The following is an 11,185-nucleotide window of genomic DNA, read 5'->3' as shown; positions in this document are numbered from 1 at the left end:
CAACCTATTATTCAACAACTTTTTTTTCAAAATGCAATCCATTATTAGAAACCACAGTTCTCCCATTTATATTACCCATATTCAAGCACACTTCTGTCTTCCCGGCCCTATGACTCATGGTAATGAACAAGCTCATAAACTTATTTCTTTTGCTACTCCAGAGGAACAGCATGCTCTGTTGCACAACAATGCTGGCTCCCTACACCAGCTATGGAAAATCCCATACCGCAAGGCTAAAGAAATTATTAGTAACTGCTCTACTTGTAGATCCTTACATCTTCGACCCGTTGCACAAGGCACCAATCCTTGGGGATTACAACCTAATGAACTATGGCAAATGGATGTGACTCATTGGCCTGAACTTTCTCCCTCTTCTTTCTTGCATGTCTGTATCAACACCAATTCTTCTTTTATATGGGTCACACCTCTTCACGGTGAAGCCGCACAACACGTTATAACTCACTTATTAGCTTGTTTTGCTGTAATGGGAACTCCTAGTTCTATAAAAACAGACAATGGCCCTGCCTATATTTCTAGACACTTTAAACAATTTTTACAATCTTTTGCTATTAAACATATTACAGGTATTCCTGATAATCCAAAGGCACAAGGCATAGTCGAACGAGCACATCACACACTAAAATTGCAAATAAAAAAATTAAAAAAGGGAGACTACACAGGAACACTACTGTCTTCCTTATCTAAAGCAGCCTTTATTAGATTCCAACATAAGATATTTTCTAAACCTATAACTATTGTTAATACAGCTCTATTTGTTTTAAATTTTTTAAACTTACCACAGGGAGATATCTTAACAAGAGCAGAAAAACATTTCGAGGAATTGAAGGACACTTCTCTTCCTCTGCCCATTTGGTACCAAGATGGGTTAACGAAACAATGGAAATCTGGGAAACTAATCTTACAGGGAAAGGGGTATGCTTGTATTTCCCCAGATGGATCCAACGAACTCACATGGCTTCCTCTTCAGAAGATTCGACCCAAGGGGGCCCCCAACCTTCAAAATAGAGACGAAACAACAAAAACCCCAGGAGGAAGAAATTCCAATACGGGCCATGCGGCTGTAAAGATCTCCAGGAAGCACTGCCCTCGGCGGCATCAATCTTATGATCTCCCCACTTGGGGACAAATAAAAACTCTTACTAATCGAGCTGAAAATTTGGTCTTTCAACAGGGAATGCCTCGGAGCCCGGAATACATTCTGCTGGCAATGCTCAGTCTGCTGGTCTGTGGCTCCCCTCCGCCTGAGCCAAACTAATTAATCATACCCAACCCCCCTTTACTACAGATGGTAGAATGGACGGAGAGAGGACCAATCGTTTCAACCAATGACTCTATACATATGCCTTCTTCCTGGAGCATTAAAGGGCCTTCACACCCTGAAGAAGAAGGGAAACTAATTAACATTTCCCTAGGTTATGAAGTCCTTCCTTTGTGCATGGGCTCAGCAGAATTATGCATAAATGTTAGCCGACAAACTTGGGCTTTTGCCCTGCCTCCAAAAGAAAACTTTCGGACATTGCTTGGATTATTTACTGCCCTTTCTTTGTCTGTGAACCATGTTTACACTACTGAAACTTTAGCGAAAGAGTTAGGGGAAGAACAAAGAACTTTATGCAAAGGGTTTACTTATAAGAACTTTACATATAGTTCATTGGGACAAATGTCAAGCCAAGTCAGGAAAATTAATGTTTGTGGCTAATCATACAATTATCGATTGGGGACCCCATGGTATGTGGTTATCTAACTGCTCAGATGATATTAACAGCACTGTGTGTGACTATGCTACTCAAGTAGCATGGAAGGTTACTGACACTATGATGGAGCATTACCATGACAAAGGACTTCTTGGGTGGCTTGACGGTGGATTAGCCCCACCTCTTCCTAGAATCCTCCTCGATAAACAGATTGGGCCTGAACAATGGGACATCTGGAAACTTGCTGTGAGCACCGAAGAACTTGGGACTTGGACCGGACATTTCACAGGGACCAGTCGCTGTCATAGTAGCTATTTCTTTCGCTATAATCAATCATATTTTATACAGACCTGTGTCCCACTTCCCTTTGTTATAGCCATAGGAAATTTACAATTTAATAAGACTTTATGTTCTGTAACTTGTATTAATTGCAAACTATATACTTGTCTTAACTCCTCTATTTCCTTAAGAAATGATTCCCTTTTAATTCTTTGATCTCGACGTAATTTGTGGTTACCAGTAAATCTCCAACGGCCCTGGGAAGAAGGTCCCATGGCTGGACTTGCTTCCAGGTTATTTACTAAACTGCTCCAACGATCAAACGATTCGTTAGATGGCTGATTCTTGGCATTTTGGGGTTAATAGCTATTTGCACCACTGCTGCCATCGCCGGCGCTGCTTTACATACCTCAATTCAAACACATAATTTTATCCAAAATTGGACTGAAGATGCTCATAATATGTGGGCTACTCAGGCTCAGGTAGATGAGGATATTCAAGAGGAAATACAGGAACTAAAAACAGCCATCAAATGGGTCGGAGATCAATTAACAGATTTACAAAAACAAGTGATACTAGAATGTGATTGGAATTCTACTTAATTTTGTGTTACTCCTGATCAATTCAATCATAGTGCCTACAACTGGGAACAAATCAAATTTCATTTACATAACATACAAGATAATGCCTCTCTGAATGTACAATTAATGCAAAAGGAAATCTTTGAAACCTTTTCTAAACGTCTGCCCTCTTCCACTAATTTGGAAACTTTAGCTGAACAACTAGCTGATCAATTATCTGGGCTAGACCCACAAGGATGGTTTCAAAGTATTACAGCATCAGGTCTGGAACTGTAACTTTGGTGATTGTCTTGATAATTATACTTGTTGTTTACCATTGCCTTTCTATAAGGATGGTTAAAACTAAACAAACTCATGTGGTCAGGACCTTTTTTACAAATATAATAAAATAGGGGGAATTATCAGGGAGCGTTTAACAGGAGGCTTCCTGTGTGCTGTTGATCTGTCACGAATCCTCTGTTCCTTATTAATTCCCGAATATTCAGGAATTAAGAGGAGTGGCAAGCTGCTCCCGGGACTGAGGAATGCATACACTTCCTTTGTTAGTTTTTCCATACGGTGAAAAGTAACTATTTATGACCCTCTTCCTTTTTATGAATCATATGGTATAAGTGATTATTTACAACCCTCTTTCTTTGATATGGATTGTCTTCTAGCTTTATGATTTGTTTCCTTGGTAATTTGTAAGTCTGGTCTTGTGATCTTTATCTTTGCTGAAAAGCTACCTTGCAAAACAGTATATATACTCACACTATGTTGAATAAAGCACCATTGTTCCATCAGAGCTTGGGTCCCCGTGTCTTTCTTTTTCTTTCTCTCTCTCTCTCTCTCTCACTCAGGCTAATTCTCTGGAGCATGGAAACCTGCTAAGCTCACTTTCTTGCCCCGGCTTTCAAGACCTCCTCAAGAGGGCACCCTGAGCCTACGTGAAGCAGTGCAAACCTTGTGTCAAAAGGTTTTATTGGTTCTCTGCGTAAACCAGGGAATATCAGCCTCTTTCTCTCTTTCACTTTCTTATTGTCGACTCCGGACCACCAGGTCCCGGTCCATTAAAGGACCCCAACAGCCACATGGCCTGTGGGATCTTGGTTCCCCCACCAGAGATCAAATCTGTGTCTCCTGCACTGTAAGTGTGGAGCTTTAACCACTGGACCACCAGGGAAGTCCCAACACACACGGTTTTTGTAGCACCCTGCAGCCAGTAGCACTGGCACCTCTCTGTGGAAGCTCCCTGCAGCCCCCAGAGAACTGTTCCTCAGTGAGCCCTTCTGGCTCAGGGCCTCAGCAGACCTCACCACCCAGTGAGCCCTGCTGCCCCTTCTTCAGTGAGGTCTGGCTCTCAGCCTCAGAGGGAGACCCTCTTACAAAGAAGATTAGCTCCTCCTTTGTGTCTATCTCAGCTCTAGGGGTAGTGACTGCTCCCTAAATCACTACTCCTATACTCATCTGAGTTTTCTCCACCAAGTAAACCAGCTTTTCTTTATCCCAATCCTCTGTTACAGTTAATGATTCTTTGTATTAAACTTTCCCTGTTCAACTTTCTGTATGGTTTCCATATCCTGATTGGACACTGACTGATACATTCCCATTGTGGGGTTGTAGCAATTGTCTGAGTAGTGATGCACTGAGGCAGAAAGCTCTGCTACCAAATTAAGGAGTGACCCTGGATATCTTAGTCCATCTGGGCTGCTATAACAAAATACCATAGACTGGGTGGCTTAAACTGCTAACAGTAATATCTCACAGCTCTGGAGGTTTTAAGTCCAAGCTCAGTGCTAGCATGGTGGGGCCCTTGGTGAAGGCACCCTTTTGTGGATGGCCACCTCCTTGCTGTATCCCCACATGGCAGAGAAAGGGATCATCTCTGTGTCTCATCCTATAAGGGCATCAATCCCACTCGTTAGGGCTCCACCCTCATGACTAACAGTCTCCCAAATATCCCACCTCCAAATGTTAACACACCAGGAGTTACAATTTCAATATATGAGTTTAAGAAGGGGACACAAACATTCAGTCCTAACATTAGGAAAGTTACTTTTCTTTCCTGGTTTCTTCTGGGGTAAAATGGGGGGATGTCTGCTTACCCTCTTCTACCTTCATGGAGAAGTGAGGATAGAGCGGAAGCACTGCAAGATCCCTGGTGGAGAGGTGCCGCAAAATTCCTGGAGCCATTTCGCCTACATTAAGTGAAATGAAAGTGAAAGTCACTCAGTCGTGTCTGACTCTTTGCCACCCCATGGACTGTAGCCTGCCAGGCTCCTCTGTCCATGGGATTCTCCAGGCAAGAATACTAGAGTGGGTAGCCTTTCCACTCCCCAGAGGATCTTCCCAACCCAGGGATTGAACCCAGGTCTCCCGCATTGCAGGCAGATTCTTTACCATCTGAGCCACCAAGGAAGCCCTCCACCTACTAAAATGGCTCTTAAAATTGACTGTTATGTAAACCTCTGCATTAATCAATTGCCACCCCTCCCGCTGCAGGGAGGGAAACAAGGGTGGAGGAATGCAAGAAGGCCCGGAGGCTTTTGGAGGTGAGCAAGGGCAGCAGGGTCTCCAGGAGATTCCAGACAAGGGCAGATGGACTTCCCTGGTAGTCCAGTGATTGGGACTCGGCTTTGCAATGCAGGGAACACAGGTTTGCTCTTCGGCCCCGGAAGATCCCACATGCAGCAGGGCAATTAAGCCTGTGCACCACAACTGTTGAGCTGTACTCTAGATCCTGGGAGCCACAACTACTGAAGCCCATGTGCCTAGAGCCCATGCTCCGTAACAAGAGAAGCCATCACAAAGAGAAGCACCACAACTAGAGCGTAGTCCCTGCTCTCCACAGCTAGAGAAAGCCCAGAAGAAACAAAGACCCAAAGCAGCCAAAAATAAATAAATAAATAAGTATTAAAATTTTAAAAGACAAGGGTAGATGGTAAGACCTACACCCTGTCTCTACCCTCAGATTAAGCTGATAGTAGGAGTATACCCAGGTGGCGCAGCAGTAAAGAAACCACTTGCCGATGCAGGAGACGCAGGAGACTCAGGTTGGACCCCTGAGTCAGGAAGATCCTCTGAAGGAGGAAATGGCAACCCACTCTAATATTCTTGCCTGGACAGAGGAGCCTGGTGGGCTGTAGTCTGTGGGGTCACAAAGAGTCGGACATAACTGAGCAACTGAACACACACACACAGGACACATTCAACACTAACCAGAGCTGAAATGTGATGCTCTGGCTCTTTGCAACTCCAGGAGGTGCTATGCTCATCACAGTTTTGCAAATGGCCCTCCCTGGTGCTGTGCAGTGTACAGCATGTGCAGCCATACACGGCCCTAGCTGAGTGAGGCTGAGGCCAAGGGGGGGCCGTCTTCTCTGAGGTCCGGAAGGGAAGGCCTTTCAAAAAAACTGATAACATAGAGAACTTGCACCAAATCTCCAGCGGCCACAGAACAATCATCCTGATTTCTACCTGATTGTCCTTCAGCACTCAAATGGCAGCCATCTTCCCTGATTCCCTCTCTTGCCTGTAGTTCTTCCACCAGGATCTCCATCTTCAGGTTTACAAAACTCCTTATCATGTACCATCACCTCAGAAATGAGGAACCCACCTTATGGTAAAGTGTGAATGGACATAGGCTCACAGGATCTATTTTTAAAATAATTTTATTTATGTGTTTATTGGCTGTGCTGGGTCTTTGTTGCTGCATGGCCTTTTTTTTTTTTTTTTCTCTAGTTGCAGTGAGTGGGGGCTACTCCCTAGTTTCGTTGTGTGGGCTTCCCATTCAGTGGCTTCTCTTGTTGCAGAGCACAGGCTCTAGAGCTTTCAGACATCAGTAGTATGGGCTCAGTCGTTGCAGTTCCTGGGCTCCTGAGCACAGGCTCAATATCTGTGGTACAAATGGCAACCCTCTCCAGTATTCTTGCCTGGAGAATACCATGGATAGAGAAGCCTGGTAGGCTACAGTCCACGGGGTTGCAAGAGTCAGACATGATTTAGCAACTAAAGAGAGAGAGAGATAGGCTTAGTTGCTTCAAGGCATGTGGGATCTTCTCGGATCAGGAATCGAACCCATGTCTCTTGCATTGGCAGGCAGATTCTTTACCACTGAGCCACCAGGGAAGCCCTCACAGGACCTATTGATCTTACTATGTTTTTAGCATCTGGAAACCAACAGTGGAAGAGAATGCTGGAATGGCCTGTTAAAGTCTCATTTAAGACATAGACTTCAGGAAAAAAACCCTGTGGGATTGAGGTGCTTCCTCAAAGATGAGGTAAAGGCACGGACCAGTGGATGATATACAGAGTTGTTTCCCTATAGCTGTTCGACACACATCTAGGTACCAAGAGACAGCAGTGGCGTTGACCCCTCCCACCATCACACCCAGTGGCCTCTTTTCAGACTTTCTGATTCTGGTACATACAGCCTTATGCGCTGTTATATCAGAAGAACTGGCTCTTGTAATGGGGGAAGGGGAAGAAAACTTCAGACAAGCAGTATCACAGGGTCTGAAACTACACCTATTACCTGGATCCTTGGGAATCCCATGCTGGTGAACCAATAAGGAAAGATTACAGACAGGCAGGGGATGATAATTGACACTCATTGCTATGAAGAGCTGCTGCTGCTGCTAAGTTGCTTCAGTCGTGTCCGACTCTGTGTGACCCCGTAGATGGCAGCCCACCAGGCTCCACCATCTCTGGGATTCTCCAGGCAAGAATACTGGAGTGGGTTGCCATTTCCTTCTCCAGTACATGAAAGGGAAAAGTGAAAGTGAAGTCGCTCAGTTGTGTCCGACTCTTAGCGACCCCGTGGACTGTAGCCCACCAGGCTCCTCCATCCATGGGATTTTCCAGGCAAGAGTACTGGAGTGGGGTACCATTGCCTTCTCCAATGAAGAGCTAGGGTAACTATATGATGGAGGCAGGAAGAACCGTGACTGAAACAGGGGTTCCATGCCCAGGATAATGGTGAGCAGTCAATGACTGCAACCACTGCCCAACAAAAGCAAGATAGCTAAGGTTCAGATCCTTTGGGATGAAGGACTAGGTCTCCCCAGTCACCAACTCACACCAATCAAAGTGCTGGCTGACAAAGAGGGAAATCTATGATGGTGATGGAGAAGGAGATGATAATAGCAATTTCAGCTTTGGGACCAGCTGCACCATTGGGGACCATAATTTGTTCTATTAACACTTTTCTTTTAATTAGTTTATTTTCTATTTTTTAACTTTACAATATTGTATTTGTTTTGCCATACATTGACATGAATCCACCATGGTATTAACACTCTTGTATTATGTTCTTGCAGAGATTGTAGCTGACCACTTTCTTGACAGGATCTCTGTGGAAGGATGTAGACCTGATGGAAGGCAGGAACAGGTTGGAGTGATACAGGAGAATTCTTGTGCACAGATCTCCTTGGCCACAACTCTGACTCCAGCCACTGCTTTGGCAACCAGTTTTGCACAACCTTCAGTTCTCAGCCTGAGCAACCTGACTGTGCCTTGACTTGGGCCCTTACTCCCCTGCTCTGAAAACTCCTTCTTCCCTGGGTCTTCTGGACCCTTCTCCTACATTTCTTCCCATTCTTCTCATTAGATTTTTATTAGTACTATTATTAAAAATAGAGTATTTTTATTGGCGGGGAGCATGATTCTTGAGGGAGCAAGGCATCTTATCATTGATCATCTTGCACTCGGGATTCATGAACTTGAGCATCTGAGCCGGCAGGCGTCTGCTCACCACACAGCCCTGTCTTCTTGGTCTGGAAATTTCTCAGCTGGTCCTTGGAGGTCAGGGGCTTCTGCCTCAGGTAGCAGGGCCCAGCATCCTTAGTCACTTGCATGTCACCATTGCTGGGGGTTGACTTCCCTGACAGGCTCTGGGGCCCGGGGTCCAGTCGCAGTCGTTTGGCCATCGGCATTTTGATGGTCCGCTTCCCCTGCTCCAGCTTGCTGACAGCTGCCTGAAGGGTAGAGGAAGTGTGCCAGCCTCGGTGCTGGGTGTGCCCAGCCAGCTGTTGCCTCACAACCATTTCTTGCTCGCTCTTGGGGGGCATCTTCTTCACTGTAAAGCACACCAAGGAGGTTTCTCTGTTGATGTCATTCTCCTCGCTGCTGTGTTTCCTCTGCTTCTTCTCCTGCAGCATGGGCGCCTTCTTGTCCTCCTGGGGCAACTTCTCCTTCTGATGCTCATCACAGCTCATGCTCTGCTTGTCCATGCCCTTGGGGCTCTACCCCTGCTGGGTGACCTTGGGTTTGCCCTCCAGCTCCTCCTGGGAGTTGCTGCATCTGGCGGACATGTAGTCCACCTCCTGGCCCTTGAAGTCACCATTATCGTTGACCTCAAAGACCTCATCATCTGATCCCTTCTTCTTCTTCTTCTGGCCCCCCTTGCTGGGTGGTGCCTTCTTGGTCTTGGGGCCCCAGCCGCCCTCCTCTCCCCTGGCCTTGCTGTCATCGGATGACATCTCCAGGTCCTCCTCCAGGTCACGGATGCACAGCTCAGCGGCTTTCTTGCGGCCTCGCTTCTCCTTCTGCTTGTCTTCCTCCTCCTGGTCCTTCTGCCACCACTGCTGCTTGATGCTTAAATGGTTCGGGACTGGGTTTCTCCTCTCCCACTCCTCCTCGGCCCTAAGCGTGTGGCCTTTGGCCAGCGGCATGAAGTTGTACCAGTTGTACACGGGGACGGCCTCGAAGGCGCCATCAGGGCACTGGGTGAAGATGTAATAGGATGTGTGCTCTATCATGCCGCCCCTCTTTATGCCCTTGAACTTCCGGCCTGATTCGCCATCCACTTGGAGCAGCCAGGGCTGGTCCTCGGGCTGGGACTCCTTGAGGACGATGCTGTATTTCTCTCTTGGTGCCTCTTTCCCGGGCTTGCAGCTGAACCCCCTGCCGGATCCCGACTTGGGCATCTCCTCCTCTTGGTAAATTTTCTTGTTGCTCAGGTCGCATTCCAGCTGGGCCTGATTCCAAGTAGCGAGGTTGACTTTATCGGCTGCATTGAAAGCCATGATATTATATTTTTTGGTGGTATTTTTGGGAACTCGGACAACATACTCAGTGACATCCTGGCTACTGGGGCTGAGGGCCTCTATGGGCAATGGTCAGGGTCCGGTCGGAAACTTGTCCTTTTCGCTTCCCCCAGGGTCTACGTCCTCCTGTCTCTGGGAAGCCACCCTCGAGGGATCAGGTTTCTGGTCTTGATTAAGGACCCCAAGCCCAGGCGGGGTACCGTCGATCCTGAGAAAAGCTATCCGGAGCTGGCGCTGGGTCAGTGGTCAGCCTCAGAAGCCTCCCGCCCTGCGTCTGCACCTGCGCAGCCTCCTAAATCGTAATAGCAGCTCTCTAGCAAGCCTAGTCGAAACAAGCCACTCCAAGCTGAAGGCAGCACCTTTTGTGCCCGGCATGCTGGCTGCCTGCAACATATGGTATGATAGCCCAGTCACGCGGATGACGTCATCATGGGATGATCCAGTCGTGTTGATAATCCAATCACGCCGATGTCATCGCAAGGAGATAATCCAATCATGTTGATAACCCAGTCATGCAGGGTCCTCTTTAGCTCTTTTTTTTTTTAATTTTAATTGGAGGCTAATTACTTTACAATATTGTGGTGGTTTTTGCCATACATTCACATGAATCAGCCATGGGTTTACATGTGTTCCCCATCCTGACCCTCCATCCACCTCCCTCCCCATCCCATCCCTCAGGGTCATCCCAGTGCCCCAGTCCTGAGTACCCTGTCTCATGCATCGAACCTGGACTGGTGATCTATTTCACATATGATAATATACATGTTTCAATACTATTCTCTCAAATCATCCCACCCTCACCTTCTGCCACAAAGTCCAAAAGTCTGTTCTTTACATCTGTGTCTCTTTTGCTGTCTCACATATAGAGTCATTGTTACCATCTTTCTAAATTCCATATATGTGTTAATACACTGTATTGGTGTTTTTCTTTCTGACTTACTTCGCTCTGTTTTAATAGGCTCCAGTTTAATCCACCTCATTAGAACTGATTCAAATGCATTCTTTTTAATAGCTGAGTAATATTGCATTGTGTATATGTATCACAGCTTTCTTATCCATTTGTCTGCTGATGAGCATCTAGGTTGCTTCCATGTCCTGGCTATTATAAACAGTGCTGTGATGAACATTGGGGTACATGTGTCTCTTTCAATTCTGGTTTCCTTGGGGTGTATGCCCAGCAGTGGGATTGCTGGGTCGTATGGCAGTTCCATTTCCAGTTTTTTAAGGCATCTCCACACTGTTCTCCATAGTGGTTGTACTAGTTTGCATTCCCACCAACAGTGTAAGAGGGTTCCCTTTTCTCCACACCCTTTCCAGCATTTATTGTTTGTAGACTTTTTGATAACAGCCATTCTGACTGGCATGAGATGGTACCTCATTATGGTTTTGATTTGCATTTCTCTGATAATGAGTGATGTTGAGCAACTTTTCATGTGTTTGCTAGCCATCTGTATGTCTTCTTTGGAGAAACGACTGTTTAGTTCTATGGCCCATTTTTGATTGGGTCGCTTATTTTTCTGGAATTGAACTGCAGGAGTTGCTTGTATATTTTTGAGATTAATTCTTTGTCAGTTGCTTCGTTTGC

The 11,185-nt window shown here is 46.1% G+C and overlaps 1 pseudogene; it reads right to left on the bottom strand.

The window, feature by feature from the left end:
• Window positions 1-8,198: 8,198 nt before the first annotated feature.
• On the bottom strand, window positions 8,199-9,975 carry LOC145539606 (general transcription factor IIF subunit 1-like; annotated as a pseudogene).
• Between the last annotated feature and the right edge of the window lie 1,210 nt (window positions 9,976-11,185).

This window comes from Giraffa tippelskirchi, chromosome 2, assembly GCF_054371585.1.
Source record: "Giraffa tippelskirchi isolate mGirTip1 chromosome 2, T2T-mGirTip1v1.2.pri, whole genome shotgun sequence".
Classification (NCBI taxonomy): domain Eukaryota; kingdom Metazoa; phylum Chordata; class Mammalia; order Artiodactyla; family Giraffidae; genus Giraffa; species Giraffa tippelskirchi.
This window is presented reverse-complemented; position numbering and strand designations above follow the sequence as displayed.